The 17,389-nt window shown below is 34.5% G+C and overlaps 1 pseudogene; it reads left to right on the forward strand.

Annotated features, from left to right (window-relative positions):
* The first annotated feature begins 1,620 nt into the window (after positions 1-1,620).
* LOC118525796 (small ribosomal subunit protein uS15m pseudogene) lies at positions 1,621-2,219 on the forward strand (annotated as a pseudogene).
* The last annotated feature ends 15,170 nt before the right edge of the window (positions 2,220-17,389 follow it).

A 17,389-nucleotide genomic window follows, 5' to 3' on the forward strand; every position in this document is an offset into this window, starting at 1 on the left:
TTTTATCTCTACTTTTTTTTCAGTCGCTTATTGTTAAATGTTAGTGCTCATCCTTTTTCAATTGAACATTTAACAGATATCTGAAATATTTACAGATTCTGTCCTTTGAGGAGCATGTAGATGGGTGTGTTTTACAGATGATGTTCTAATTATTGTATGTTTATGAGAGTTCCTGTGGTGTTAAAAACAAGACAATATATAAAAAGGCATGTACGGACTACTCATGTTAATATGACAAGAAACAATGATTAAGATCAATTTAGAGTTGTCTACCATAAGACAAGACAAAATGTACATTTTCCTTTTTACTTACTTTACATGATATTCAGAAGAGTAGTTAGAGTTTCAACCAAAATCATTAATATTGAAGCTGCAGGATCGTTACTTAAGCTGCACTGTTTTATTTATGAAATAGATCATTGTTTCAAAAATCCCATTTCAGAAGACTAGTCCAACCCTATTTACAGTGACTACTACTCTGACTAAATAATTATAATTTATATTATAATTAAAATGTTCAGATTGGTTTTATTCTCTGCTAGATTGTAATGAAGCTTTATGGGTAGCTATAATTAACCTCCACTGATATTAATCATGCACATTTAGGGATCTTGAAATTGCTGATCATACAGTTCTCTTAAAGATGCATGGGGCAGTGCGGATTAAAGAGTATACACAGCAGGGCTTGCAGCCATAGTCTATGTAGTGAGCAAAAATAGATAGTTGCTAGAAGTGACATGCAGAGGTCATTCAGTTCATGTTCATTATAAATTATTTCATTTTCTGCCTGTTGGGTATATGAAAGCCATATATGTCACATTTTCTCCAAAGTAGCTCAGGCTCTCGGTAGCTCAAGCTACCTGGCTAATCTGTAAAAGGTGAATGACACTGTTCAATTTTCTATCAGTGACTTTCATCCTCTCCAAGGTTAGCCAAAGAGATCCAGCAAGATTCTGTTCCAGAAGAGAACTTAATAGGAGCTAAATCTTTATGCAGTGTCTTTATGTTTGAAATGTCAGGGCAAATGCACATCCATCTCTCCTTTCTCTTCCATTACTCCCTTTGTTACAATCCACTCCTAAAGTGCTTTCTTTCTTTGGTTCTAATAAGGCCCTGATTTTGTGTTTACTAACATCAAGAACAGAAGCACAATAGGAAATGTGGGTGCATAGTTCAGCAGTAAAACTACTGCTTAAAATATAACAGCATTACGCAGAGAAAGGGGAACCCTCTTACACTGCTGGTGGGAATGCAAACTAGTACAGCCACTCTAAAAAACAGTATGGAGGTTCCTCAAAAAGTTAAAAGTAGAACTACCCTACAACCCAGCAATTGCACTACCAGATATTTACCCAAAGGATACGAACATAGTGATCCTAAGGGTCACCTGCACCCCAATGTTTATAGCAGCAATGCCCATAATAGCCAAACCATGGAAAGAGCCCAGATGTCCACTGACAGATGAATGGATAAAGAAGATGTGATATATATATGTACACACACACACACACACACACACACACACACACACATAATGGAATATTACTCAGCCATCAAAAATAATGAAATCTGAGTCCTTGGGCTGCTGGGCAGAGCAAGTGCCAGGCCTCCCTCCTGCCAATGGGGCCTTTCCTCTCCTCAAGTTGTTATCCTCCCAGCCGTTCAGGGATATGGCACCCAGAAACCAGGTTTGATGATGTCATGAGAAGACTCTTGTCTTTGGAAATGGCCAACCAGAAAGAGAAACTAAAAATCAAGCAAGAGCAGTTGACGAACAAGATTGTGGCAAACCCTGAGGACACTAGCTCCCTGGAGGCTCGAATTGTTGCCTTGACTGTCAAGATTAGCAATTATGAAGAACATATGCAGAAACATTGAAAGGACAAAGCCCACAAGCACTATCTGCTGATGAGCATCGACCAGAGGAAAAAGATGCTCAAAAACCTCCATTAAGACCAACTACGGTGTCTTTGAGAAAACATGCAAGGAGCTGGGGATTGAGTACACCTTTCCCCCTCTGTATCACCGGAAAGGCCATCAACGCTGCGCAACCAAGAAGGCCCTGTGCATTCGGGTTTTCCAGGAGGTACAAAAGTTCAAGAAGCAAAAAAAGGGCCTTAAAAGCCAGAGTAGCAGCAGCCTGAAAACAAGGCCAGAAGAACCCAGAGAGCCCTTCTAAATCTGGAACAGAGGCAATCAAAGAAAACCAATAAACTTTATTAGACTTAAAAAAAAAAGAATGAAATCTTGCCATTTTCAATGACATGGATGGAACTAGAGGGGATTATGCTAAGCGAAATAAGTCAATCAGAGAAAGACAATTATCATATGATCTCACTGATATGTGGAATTTAAGAAACAAAACAGAGGATCATAGGGGAAGGGAAGGAAAAATAAAATAAGGTCAGATCAGAGAGGGAGACAAACCATAAAAGACTTTTAACTATAGGAAACAAACTGAAGGCTGCTGGAGGGGAGGTGAGTGGGGGGATGGGGTAATTGGGTCATGGCATTAAGGAGGGCACTTGATGTAATGAACACTGGGTGTTCTATGCAACTGATGAATCCCTAAACTCTACCACTGAAACTAATAATACACTATATGTTAATTAATTCAATTTAAATAAAATAAAATTTTTAAAAAAGAACAAGAAAAAATATAACCGCATTATGTTTTAGAATTGGCCTAAGAACCTGGATTACACACTTTTTTTAGTTATGGAAATGTGGAATTTATTTTTTTTTATGTTTAGTTAGCCCACATACCTGGCCTGCTTCTGGGGGCATACCCTTTGGGAAGCCTTCTTGGACGCTCAAGAACCCTGTCCTTTGGGTTTCTATGCCCCCTGGACTTCCCTGGCTGTCTCCAGTTGAACAGTTTCTGGAGGGCAGGGTCCAGATCCTATTTATCTCTGTATTCCCGAAGCCCTGTCACCTACACTCAGTAGGAGCTCAGTCAATGTTCAGAGAACTGAGCCTGCTGGGGTCCCTTCTACCTGAGGGGAAGACAGAGTTGGATCTGTTGATAAGAGGTGCCCCTGGGCTGAAGAAACCAAAGGGCAGCTGGGGTCAGAACACCGCCCAGGACTGCTGGGCATCTCGGCAGAGTGGCTGAAGCCTCTCTGTGCCCTTCTTCCTCTCACCCCACCCCAGGCTTCCTGGACAACTAGGCCAGTCCCAGATCTGAGTCTCCCACAGCCAGCACCCAGAAAAAAAAATAGTTTTTGATGTAAGTGTTCAACGATTCATTAGTTGCGTATAACACCCAGTGCTCATCACAATTTCTTTGACCAAAACACTTGTCTTTTGCTTGTATTCCTTCTCTATCCTCCCCCTCCACTATTTCTAATACCTATTGAAATACCTATTTCAGTCAATTCATTTAGTTACCGTAAATGGGGTATAAACCACCACCTTCAGGAGTGGCACAAAGACCAGGAAACATCTATGGGAGGTATGAGTATACAAACATAACTGTGAAAAACTCCATTTAATTTAAAGTACCTTAAACCTTAACCCCAAGCCATCTCAACACAATTTGAAATTTCATGTTTTTCAAAATTAGCAACTCCAACAGCCAGAGGGCATTAATTAGTGCCAGGTAATGGGAATTTTCCTATTGTCATGGATAAAAAATTCTTATTTATCTCCTTAACTGCTTCTTCCAGTAAGTGAGATGGTATTCTTTCTATATTTCAGGACCTGCATTTTTTTCTTTTCTCAGGCTATTTTCAATAGCTTAAAATCATTAATATTGAAGCTGCATGATCCTTACCTAAGCTGCACTGTTTTATTTATGAAATAGATCATTGCTTCAAAAATCCTATTTCAGAAGACTAGCCCAATCCTATTTATAGTGACTACTACTCTGACTAGACAATTGATGCTAACAGTTAGGTCTGAAACTATGCAGGACCTTAGGTATTACCCTGCTAACAGGATAGCCTGCTGCAGTTTTACACACACACACACACACACACACACACACACACACACTCAAGCAGGCATACCCCGCTTTTCAAAAGTTTATATTAGGCCACTTTGCTTTTATGAAAGACCTGCATTTGTACGTGTTTTTGCTAACTAAAAGAAATGCGAAAAGGACTTCTACTTTTACAGGAAAAGGTGAAAAGCAAAAATAGCGTTCGGCATGTGTTTTGCAGCAAACTCACCCTTAGCAGCCAGAGTGGCCCCCCAAGCTCTTTCCCCAGGAAAGATGCATCTCAGCATCTCAGCATCTCAAGCCACTGTAACTTTGAACTGTATCTGTGAACATCTACTTTATCTCAATTTATTTTGTGCATCCTTAGCAAGATGTGTCCTAAGTTTTCAGAAAAGCTTAAGAGAGGTTGTTTTTTGGGTCTGAAAATGTTCAAAAATTTTTAATATAAATTAATGATAATTGTTTCTTCACTTAAGCTGTTTCAGCCTACAGAAATTTTCATAGGAAAGCTCTTCTTTCAGATAGTGGGAGACTCCTGTATAGACATATAGATGTACACACACACATATACATGCATATACACATTTTATATATGATTATATATATACATATAATCATATATAATACATACAATAATACACATATATATGCATATACATTTATATATGATATTTATTTATATATGTGTATATATACAGAGTATGTATCTCTCTATAATAATCTATATCCGTATCATCTATATCCATATGTATCTACCATCTATTAACAGGAACACTATATTTCTGGATCAGAAAACAGACTTTTTTATTTATTCACAGAGCAATCTGAGCAGCACTGATTCGATGTGCCCCAGTCCTCCGCAGGGTAATGCAATGACAGCGAAATGTCACTGCATGCAGTGGTTACACCAGAGGAGATGCAGTTATGAAACCTGGAGCATGTGCAGGGCAGCTCGTACATGCTCTGGAGATAGAGTGAAGGAGACCTTTGTTCTGGAATACAGACAAATCCTCTCTGGGGGAGGATAGGGGAGATGGAGGGAAGGTCTTTAGCTCTTTCATGAGTCTGAAATGTAAAGAAATGCTCCAAATTTACTGTACTTAGAATCTAAGTAAATGGATCCAGGGGAGAGCCTACTTTACATTCCCTTGGAGCAATACACAATGTCTAACTTCGAAGTCATGTTTACCATTCAATCCTCCTTAAACCCAAGTACCAGTGTTCTTTGCTCTCAAAGCTCTGACCATATAGAAACATAAAAAATATTCATGGAGTGTTGTTTCCAAACACCAACATGGATTGTTTCCATAGATATTTAGTAATTATGGGATCTAAACTCCAAGAGATCACTTCCGTATTCCAACCTATTGCCCTTAAATTAACAGCATTCTCTTCCCTCCAATCATTCTGGCTACCTAGCATAATTTTTTCAATAATCCTAAATAATTATAACCCGGTGGTTTTTATTACTGTGGAATAACATTTTTGCATTACACAGCCTGCACAAGTTCTGATATGGAGATCTTAAATGTTGGTCTATGTGTTGAAACCATCTTGTCTCATTAAGGGAGACCATTGACATTTTTGAGCAGGAATGTGTCCATAGTGTTAATTTATGGTGAATATTTCAGTAGCAGTTGGTTTGAAATATAAATGTAGAGAAACAGGAGACTGGGAAAATACATTAGAAAATATTGTAGTAATCCAGGTATAAGATGATATATTCATGCACTAGAGTAGCAATAAAAGTAATGAAAAGGAGGCATTTAAAGCAGGAAACATTCAAAGGGAAGAGCTGATACCTGAATTTGGAAGTATGGGTATAAAGAAAAGTCAAAACACCAAAACTTAAGTGGTGGGGAAAATGAAAATATCTTTACTTATAATTAAAGTCAAAGGAGAATGTTAGATTTGGTGGGAATAGAGAGCTTTTAGAAATGTTATGTTTGAAATGTTAGAACAGCCAAGTAGAAAGGCACAATACTCTAGAGTGTCACTAACCAGAACATGGGGCTGTATTGGTCGTGGGTATGGCAAATGCAATTATATTTATGTTTTTTCCGTTAGAATAGCTAGTTTATTCCTGGTCTTAGTCACTTAATGAAGCTATTTTTTCTGCTGGAAACTTAGTCTCATAGACAAGTATGACATGCTTTTCTTATGAAGTCTTCACACATTTCTAGCTGTGTCATTATTTTCAGGAACATTAACTGTCACAGGTGGTATCAAAACTTTACAGGTTTTTGTCCTCTGAAATCTCTGTAATATGTTTTGAGTATGTGTTTCAGAGGATATCTCTTTTTGTCTTAAAAACTAAATTGCACACAGTTCAATCTCATTCCATTAGGGATATTACATTAGGGTGTTTCCCATCTCTGTGGATTAGTTGTATATTTAAGTTAAAGTGAATCAATATAATTGTACTTCTAATGATTTCACTTTTCCTGTGTAATATTAATGTATTTTACGAATGAATAGAAGATGTACTTCTAATATTAGTTAATGACCAATTGTTCCTTTTAAGTATTATTCCCAAAGATGTTCTCAGTAATCATTTGCTGTTTTCCTTTTCTGTAACACATGGGTCACAATATGATGTCAACACAGACCTTTATAGTTTTTACCTCCTTTTGATACCATTTCAGGTGAATTATAGGCACTACAACTTTCAACAAGTTTTCAAATTATCTAAAATGTTACAACTAACATTTGGTTGTAATTCAAGAACAAAAATATATAAAACCTTGAACAAATCTAATTATCTGATTTATTTTACAAGAATTAAAACAATTATACTTAGGTTAATACATAAGCCTACCATTAGAACTCTCCTGGTACTTTAAGGTAAGGTATGATGCATATCTGTATGTTATATCTGAAGCTAATAGCAGTCTCCAGGAACACAAGCCTTTAATTTCTTGTCTAGTTGCTATATTTTTGTGGAATAAACAAATAACAAAAATGAACACTTAAGTGATAGGTAGTAAATTAACCTTTTCAAAGAAGGTACTACAATGGCTAAGCAGGTAAAATCAACAAACTGTCATATTTTTCAAACTACAGACCACTTAGACCAGGTAAAATGCATGTGACTAGGGGCTCCTGGGTGGCTCAGTCAGTTAAACATCCGACTCTTGATTTGTCATGAGATTGAGATTCTCTCTGTTCCTCTCCCTCTGCCCTTCTCCCCCTCCCCTTAAAAATGCATGTGGCAAATGATTTAACCTGGGCATGAATTTTTCTGCCTTCTTTATAAGAGGAAGCAGATGAACACAGTAATTTCATGTGTCTAGATGAAATCACTAATATAGCTCTGACTTGATGATATACTTTTGTGACTTTTTTGGTAGGTTTAAATATGCAGTTGGAAAAAAAAGATCTCTTAAGATAACACACATTCTAATATGGCTTGTATTGAGAAGAAAATAAGCAACAATAAACTCCCATGGCTCAGATTTTGAGATATGCCACTTTAAAGGAAAAGCATTTTAAGGGGCATAGTCCTGATGTTGGAAATCTGCAAAGAGAACTGGATCATAATGATGTATAAACTCCCAGAAGAGTTAGTGCAAAATCAAATCTTACCAACCTATATCCTTGAGATACAGAAATTGTATGATTAAATTAAAGCGTAATTTTAGGAATCTTTTACCATATATTTCAATTGTGTGCTCTTTCTCTACAAATAATAAACTGAATGAGCTAGGAAAGAATTAAATATCAATATACTTGTAGGAATACTTCCTACTCTTGAAATGGCTTATTTGTGGAAATGACTTTAGGGGACTAATATGAAGAATGCCATGGAAGCAACCTTATGATAAGTCATTTGTTTTTCTGTAATCTGCCTTATTGTTTATCTTGTTAAGAAACTTGTTGAGCAATTCCGCTGGATCTCCTGGCACCTGACAGGAGCATCATCAGTCACTGCACAAGCGTTGGCCTACAAACTCTTTTACGGGATTCAGGAGGGATATGGATTTAAATTTTAAACTGGTTTCTGTCAGTGTGACAAATGAACACCAGAAAATTGTAGGACAATCGTAGAATGTTGAAATGCATGCCAGAAGTAATAGGCCAATCTTCAAGTGGAATCAACAAAAATAGCCTTAGAGCATCTCCAGGTTATACCGTTACTATCACTCTATGTCCAAGGCATATGGACAGCCTATTACTGAAGTTTTCAACTCTGCCTTATATTTAGAAGTAACATAACTGACTGCTCAGAGTAATTAAACCTTTTAGAATGAAAAACCCTGTTAATAAAGTATTAAATTCTTAGCATCAATTTTTTTCAAGAGTCAAATAACAAAGAATAACCTAACAAAGTCTTAAGATAATGACACCTAAAATTTTCTCCCAGTTTATTTTTCCCAGATTCATTTGTTTTATTCCTTTACTAGTTACATATAATGGTGATACTCTGAAGTGTGCTATCTTATTCAGATTTTAAGAATATGTTTTTGCCAGAAAGAACTAGAAAAGATTACTGCATTTGATGAAGTGCATTTTAATAGATCTAGGGACTCGTAACAGAAGTAACTGGAGAGGGACTGCTATATTATCGGATGGAACACACTGGGGCCTCCCTCAGGATTTAGATTCTACACTTAGAAGTCAAAACTAGAAGAATGCTGGGCTTCAGACTCTTCCGATTCCCAACAGCTTTGCTTTGTATCCTTGTGAAGCAGCTTCGCTGTTCTCTAGCGATGAAATCCAACTTACAAGTGGTTCAACGTTGATATGCTAATACAAGTAACTTTAAGATGCTGCTGGGAATATTTCATATGGAATTTTAATAAAACACTTATTTTATAAAATTTCTAAACTAAATGCTTGTCAGAGTTATCGCTGCACAATTGTGAAGAAGAAAATCTTAAATGAAAACGCCTATTCATAAATGTGATTTAATTAAAGATTCTTTTAACACTTGCCTTCACCTGAATCTCAAAAGTTTTGTAAAAACAGATTCTAATTGTTTTAAGTAAAAAAAAAAAATGCTGTTTAGCTTTAAAATGTTGAGGTCAAGTCATTTTTATGAATTGTTCGTCATATGGTAAATTTGCATCCATTTGAAAATATTAAAATTAAGAGGGTTTTTTGTTGTTACCGTTTTTGAGAGAGAGGTGAGGGAGGACAGAAAGAGAGAGAGAATCTTAAGCAGGCTTCACAGAGTCTGAGATGCTTATCAAGAGTCAGATGCTTAACTGACTGAGCTACCCAGGCGTCCCAAGAGCTTAATTTTATAACATGAGATGATATCTATTTTATTTACAGATAATAAGGGATACAGATGGCAAGAAATATGTGTTTGCTTTTATTAACATTTTTTTTGCCATTAGAGTAATGAATATCATAAATAAAAATAAGTGTTCAAATTGTGATGGCACAATTTAATACTTTGCTGAAAATGCAAGGTTGTTTTTTCTTGTTTATTATATAAAAACTATATTTCTTATCTGAATTTATCTAAAATAGAAATGATTTAAGCCACAGAGCCACCTAATATTTTAATGATATTAAGTGCTCTTTATATATATATATATGACACAGGATAGTGAGCTTCAAGTTGCTAAAGGATCTGTATTATTATATGGATATCATTGATATTCCTGAACATGCTAAAATGAAAACTACTAAAACAAACAATAAAGTAGGCCTGGTAAACTAATTTTAGCAATCTCATACATCTCTGTCAGTTCAAATCTGTATGACTTACGGATCAACCTGATCCTCTGGGGAGTCCAAGGGAACATCACCCCTTTATAATCATCATGGTAACTATAGGATATATTTATGTAGTATTGCTAAATATCATAAGCTATAAAATATATCACTAATCAATTTCATACAGAAATAATGACACATAGCCAAGGTGAACTCTATTCTAAAAAATGCACATACTACAGAAAATTGTGTTAGCAGAGCTATGAATCGATACACTTAACTAAATACATTAGCAATATGTTGTTTAATTTTTCTTTAGAGTATGGGAACATATGTAAACGTGAAATATAAACACAAGAATAAGGGAAAAAAGGTTTGGGCCATGAGCAAATTCAAATATTAAGGAAAGTGAAATATAAAAGAAAGGAAGGTAATAGAACACACAACTGTAAAAATTTCACCAGAAATATAGGTTCAAATAAAACAAACAAATGAAGGTAATAAAGTGAAATGAAATGTGCTTTAATTTTCTTTCAACATCTCGGAGTTCTGAGCAGAATTACAGCACCTACCCCATAAACTTGCTTAGCAAATATTCATTAAAATGAAATATAATGATGATGGTTGCCAAAAGTGAATAGAATTGCTCTTCTTTCTAAATACTATGGAGTTGATTATATCGGAAAAGTCAGGATCTAAAGCCAAAATTTCTCTTAACAATCAAAGTAAAACCATCTTTGGCAATCCTACTCTAAAAACCAACCTAGAAATCACTTAAACTCAAATTACCCTTCAAAGTTCCTTAGAAAGTTGTGATGTTGAAGACCTACAGACTTTTTCTCATAAGCTTGGCTGTAACTCAACCAAAGCTTTTCTCTAGCATTGAAGAGTTAGCTCTTCTGTTTTGCAACAGCTAAAGTAGATGTCTTACACTGGGGGGCGTTATATTAAATTTAAAATTTTCCTTAAATATCTAGAATCACATTCGGCTTTAGGAGAGATCTGTCTAATTCTGGGCCAGGGGTTTTGAACCTAAGGGAATGAGCAAATCTAATTATTTCAAGCTCACTTCTGGGTATAAGTTCAGTAAGTGGATTGATAATAAGAATTGTCCAGGCTATTTAATTGCTATTTCTATCTTTGAAAAAAATCCCACTCTGTCTTTTTTCAAAGTCCCTACATATATTAAATACAGTTAAGTTGAATGTATATATGATGTGATTCCACAATATAATTCTTATAGTATTTTGTCTCTACATTAAATTCACTTTATTAGGGTTAGTTATTTCATTGTTTTTACCTTTACAAAAATATGGATATATCTTTCCTCCCTAAATTGGTCCTAATGATTCCTTTGAATGAGATCAAGAGAGAGTTGTTTATTTCCATATCTGATATTCTGATTAATCCTGACATAATAAAGTGCTGGAAAAGATAGGACATTTTTCAAGGAGATTATGGTTTTAGTTAAGTGAGTAGAAATGTGTAAAAATAATTTCAGTCTTGGGGCGCCTGGGTGGCTCAGTCATTAAGAGTCTGCCTTTGGCTCAAGTCATGATCCCGAGGTCCTGGGATCGAGACCCGCGTCGGGCTCCCTGCTCAGCGGGGGACCTGCTTCTCCCTCTCCTACTCCACCTGTTTGTGTTCCCTCTTCCACTGCGTCTCTCTCTGTCAAATAAATAAATAAAATCTTTATAAAAAAATAATTTCAGTCTCATTTGGGACAACGCAATTTACTTTATTTTCAAGATGCCAGGTGGATTTGTATGGACTTACGTGAAATATTTTTTATGCTATACCATAAGCATAAGCATTGGTTATAATTCTTGCTCTTTTATACTTGAGTCATTTATCTATCTGCTTTGCACTTAAGAGTATTAAAAATCCATCCTTTATAAACCTAAGCTATTTTACAACTTATTTTGTAATAAATAAGATGTATAAGAGATATACATGTCATTAAGTTTCAATTAAGGACTACAGAAAAACCAATTGATGAACAGTACAGAGACACATGGCAGCTTTGAAACATTTTAAATGTTGATACCAGTTTTTCTCCAGCATTTCACAGATTGTGATCTGATAATATTCTGTTTGGATGAAAGTGTTGGCTTAGGGACAATGACACATCTCCTGTTTTGCTTTTTCTTCTAGTGAAACTCCAGTAATGCTGGTATGGAGGGATTCTGGAGTGGTGTTGAAGAGCAAGGGCTTTAAACTGAGGAGATAATGGGGATGCCTGGGTGGCTCAGATGGTTAAGCGTCTGCCTTCGGCTCAGGTCATGATCCCAGGGTGCTGGGATCGAGCCCCACATCGGGCTCCTGGCTCAGTGAGGAGCCTGCTTCTCCCTCTCCCTCTGCCTCTCCCTGCTCATGCTTTCTCTCTCTCTCTCTCTGTATCTCTGTGTCTCAAATGAATAAATAAAATCTTTAAAAAATAAATAAATAAATAAATAAAAATAAACTGAGGAGATAATGGAGACTAACTGAATAGAGAGTTCACATGAACTGAGCACTGGTGGTGGATGAGAAGAAGGAAAATATCAGAAGAGCTGAGGAGAAAGCATTGTGGTCTGAGGAAACAGGGAAGGAGAAGGTTAGCCTCTGTGAGGAACATTAAAGGTTAAGTGATGAGAAAATAGCAACTAAGAGGGGAATGGGAAGAGATAGACTGAAAACATATGCAGACTTTTGAAAGTTCTAGTCCTACTAAGTAGTTTGGGCTTCATTTTAAAGGCTAATTCACTGTGGACTGTCCTCATTTATAAAGTGAGGATAATGCTATTATACATTGCATAAGGTTGTTATGATAATAGCTAATAGTTACACAATATGATGTGTTAGACAGTTTAAAAGTGTGTTTAGTATTAAAACTCCTTTTGATATAGATACCATCATCCCTATTTTATGGATAAAGATATTGAGGCAGAGAAAATTAAATTGTACAAGTGACACACTTTGGACATGCATGCACTTCTTAAATGTCAGAACCAAAATTTCTACCGAAGCCATTGACCTCTAGCTGCTGTGCTCATAACCACACATATACTAGACTCTGTTATCAGAACTAAAAGAGATTATGTATGTAATGAAGGAATGTCACCACTCTGATACTGTTTATGTCCTATGCTCTAAAATCAACACTTCTCCTTTCAAGTCTTAAATATTTTAAATCCTGTACACCTTTTATAATCTTGTTTCAAAAGCTATAGCCCTTGCTTCATTTTCTCAGCCTCTGTAGTCTCTAGTGCTTCATATGTGTACCCGTGGTTACCTTCCCCCTGATTTCAGTATCTCACTCTCCTCTCTCATTTTAACTCAGGTAAAATAAAATAAAATAAATAAAATAAAATAAAATAAAATAAAAACAGAAAATGTGTAAATAGCCTCAGCTTCCTATTTATTAAGTTTAAAATTGTGTCTCTCACCCACTATAGGGTGCTTCATTTCATGTTCTAAGGATGTTTAAATAATTCCTATGACTAGATTTTCTGACCAGTCTGACTAATGCACTTAACACCCAACAGCATTTTCTTACAGAAAGGGGAATTACTAGAGATTATAAAAAGTTAAAAAAAATATGTCAAATGACTATGACAAAGCAGTAAAATATTCATCACGTTACAAATGTCGAGAATGTGTATATCTCTCAAATATTTGAAGGAATTAGGTGTGGAGTCAAGGATTCATTAAAAAATAAAACAAAAATTAAACGACACTTTTTGAATCATTTCAAAATTCAATTGTTTAAAAAGTTTTTCTTTTAGATCTAGTTCTATGAAATAATCTCAGCAAGAGAGACTGTTTTTGTTTCATATTTTAGTTTCATACCATTTAAGCTGTTTATTTCATTATTATGAGTTTTAGTGGTTCCAAAGTATCTTCATTTTTTTTTTTTTTTTGTAATATAATAGGATTTTCCCCTTGGTGGCCTTGTTTGAGAAAAGTGCTTTGGTATGATTCTCAATACAGTCACTAGAGTTCTTCCAGTCAAATAGTTTGAATTTAGATATAAAGAAAAAGTAGATACCAACAGATGAGCCATCCTGTTCAAAACAGACATGACTAGATAGTGGTAAACCAAAAACATACTCGGAAATGATTTGAAGGTTATAGAAATCCAAGAAGCTATAATGCAAAAATTACTTCAAGATCATGATCACAATCAACCCAATTCATTTACAGGTAGTAAGGCCTTTGGTTTTTTTGAAACATGCCAGAAAATGAACAATATTGACAATACCAAAGGTCACGTGCGATGTTGAATTTCAATTTCATTTCTCATTAAATATTTGCTTCCAACTAGGATATATTACAAAGAACTTAGTTTCGATACTTTGGTTATATCGTCCTAATCCAAACAATGATTCCTGACTAAAACAAAACCATACTTCAGATCTATTCTACTGTTAAAGTTACAAATCCAAACATCCAATGTAGTTTTTCTTTGCATACAACCTAGTTTTTTCTTCTAAACTGAGTTCATATCCCCCTAATTTCTTCCTAGGGAATCTGTAAATAATCCTGAAAATATGTTTCACAACACAATGAAATTACAATTTCCCTGTACATCAAATTAAAAATTATTTTATTTCATCCATTTTAGATATTGCATTTTTAAATTTTGATTTTTTATATCTAACATTATTTCCTTTTATCTCTTTATCCTTCCTTGAAACACAAAAAATATAGATGTGATTTTTGTCATAGAACAGAGAGATACATGACGAATATTCTCTACTGGACATATTTGGAATTATTATTGAATGGTATTGAACTTTCTCCTGTTTGAAAAAAATAAAGATTGTCTTTGAAATATTTAAATTCTTACCTACAAATTTCCTTATACTGAAAACAAACAAACCCAGCATTTCCTTTAATGTATGGAAGATCTTTGATTTAGTCCTACATAGTCTTTAATTGAGAGTAATAACATATGAATGAGTTTGAGATTTTGAGGGTGGATGTGTTAATATTTTTTTTAGGAATCTAGCTTAATAGCACACTTAGCCTTTGTCTGATTCAATAAGAAATCTTATAACCATTTTTCTTACTAGATGCCAAACGGAAAAAAAAAATCTTCCCTGAGTTTAGAACTAATGTTCTGTTGTAATAAGAAAATTTTGTCTAGTCATTAATTTGCCTCTTGAATTTTATTTTTAGCAGAATATTTTCAGTATCTTTTTTACTTGATTCATAACATTATTTGAATTTCAACTATCATTTATGTGTGAAAGAATTTCCCCATACTAAATAAAAATAGCTGTAGAACCAATGTTCTAATAAGAAAATTTTGTCTAGTCATTAATTTGCCTCTTGAATTTTATTTTTTAGCAGAATATTTTCAGTATCTTTTTTACTTGGCTCATACATTACTTGAATTTCAACTATCATTTATGTGTGAAAGAATTTCCCCATACTAAATAAAAATAGCTTATAGATTTTAGGTGTTGATTCTATTTCTTGCATATTTCTACAGTTTTGGTCCTAATACTTTGCAACTACTGGGACAATAACATACATAAGTTTTTATATAAACATATTTTATTAGAGGGACAAAATTCTGTCTCTAATCATAGAAATTAACAACAATGATTTTAGAGTTAGTGTTAAAACATGTAAATTCCCATTTTAAACTCTCTAATATTCCAGTGATTATACTAATTTTAGAAATAGCTATCTTCTCCATATTTATAATGTTTCCATATGTATTTGAAAAACGTTTCCAGAGTTTCAAAATTCTTTATTATGTTAGGGGTACATAATAAAGAAGTCCTCTCTTTTTATTTAAAAAAAAAAAATCTTAGTCTTTGGACTAAATATAGTTTCATGGCTGGAAAAGTTCTTTTTGTCAACCTCAGGCAACTGCTTCTAGCATGCAATTTGTCAATTTGAGAAGTAAGTGGAGCATGGCCCAGGTGTGAAGTGAACTGATGGAAAATTATGAATCAAGTTAGCAAGAAGGAGAATTCCAAGGTTGGCTTGAAATATCAGGAAGACCTATGCTTCAGGAATCATGGGCAGATTATGGAAACAGTTCATGTAAGGCATTAATAAAAACAGTCTGAAGAAATGACAAAAAGTTATTATGCCAGTTTAAGGCTTGAAAAGTAAGGCAGATACTGAGAAAACCTTCAAAGGGTAGAACTGAAAGCAAAAAAAGGAATGGTTTTGTCAGTCTTACTTAAAACATATTCTTGTTCTTCTAACTGCAAAGCAATATGTTATATCCTCAGGATAAAAATAATAAATAAAACAAATAAGGTCCATATCTTCTAAACTTAGAGTCAGTAATGCCAAGATCAAGTCTACATTTTTTTTATCTTGAGTATATATGCTGGTCCCACTTGAACCCATACTCAATCTACAGCCAGAATGCAGAAACCTGAGTTAGTCTAATTAGGTCTAAGGGGAAGTCATAAATATATACACTACGGCCAGAATTTACCAATCAAAAAATTCAGGTATGGGGTATGGTACAGTTTGGGTTGCCTTCTCTAACAACATTTATTATTTTGGTTAGAAAAGTCTTAAGTGTTATTTGAAAAAGATCACATAATAAAAAAAAGCATGAAGAGTAAAACCAAGGTCATCTTTCATTCTATCTACCACTGATTGCTCTGTTAACATTTTTATGTATATCTGTTCAAAGTTATTCTATTCCTGTAACACAAATTTAGATATGCTGCTTGATTTTACTACTGTGAATTACTTTTAAAACTTTTTATTGTTATGACCTTTTACTTTTGATCAAATCCAAAATCCTTAACAGGCTCTACGTATTCCTTTAGCCTCTTAAACCTTGCCCTTCAGTCCAGGGAAGCTCCTCACAGTGACCCAGCACTGAGATAGGTGGTAGACGTGCTTGATATGTTCTTGCAACATGCCAGCTTTTACTGACCTAATTCCTTCTTCTCATGTGTATTTCATCTTAATTTTCATTTTCCTTGACTTCCCCTAAACCCTCAGGCAAGGTTGCACTCTGTAATTCTCCGCAATAATTAGTACACTTGATATACCTTATTTTAGCCTCTTCATTCTCACTAACTTTTCTTTTTAAAGATTTATTTATTTGAGAGAAAGAGAGAGAGAAAAAGTGCAAGTGGGAGGAGGGGCAGAGGGCCAGAATCTTCAAGACCCATCTTGGGTCTTCAAGAATCTTAAGAATCTTCATGACCCATGAGATCATTACCTGAGCCAAAAGCAAGAGTGGGACGCTCAAAAGACTGAGACACCCGGGTGCTCCTCTCACTAACTTCTTAATTATATTGTTATATATTGTATCTTCATTGTTCACTGATATATTTTCACTTAGTAAATGTTTGTTGACTGAATCAATACCCTTTTCATAAACTGATTATTATAAATTTTAGATATATTTCCATATTAACAAATATATGACTGACTACATATTTTAATAATAATATATTTCACTAAATGAATTGGCTGTATTTTATTCAGCAGTTTTTCCTCGAACTTGGGTAATTACTATTTTGATACAATTTTCAATGAACGTCTAATAAGCAATTTATACAAATGTTTTATTTATTAATTAATTAATTTACTTAAGCATATGTATTAGAGAGAGAATTGTTGGGTAAATATATGTATTTTATTTTTATTTTGGTATGCACACACATAAAATATATTGCCAAAGGAGCTCAAGACTAGCAATAAATATACCAATTTACTTTTATATTAGCAGTATGTAAAGGGCAATGGCCATAAGAAATGGCATCTGAAGTTTATTTTATGAGTCTTATGTTATGCTGTTCTTTT

This window comes from Halichoerus grypus, chromosome 4 (genome assembly GCF_964656455.1).
Source record: "Halichoerus grypus chromosome 4, mHalGry1.hap1.1, whole genome shotgun sequence".
Classification (NCBI taxonomy): Eukaryota; Metazoa; Chordata; class Mammalia; order Carnivora; family Phocidae; genus Halichoerus; species Halichoerus grypus.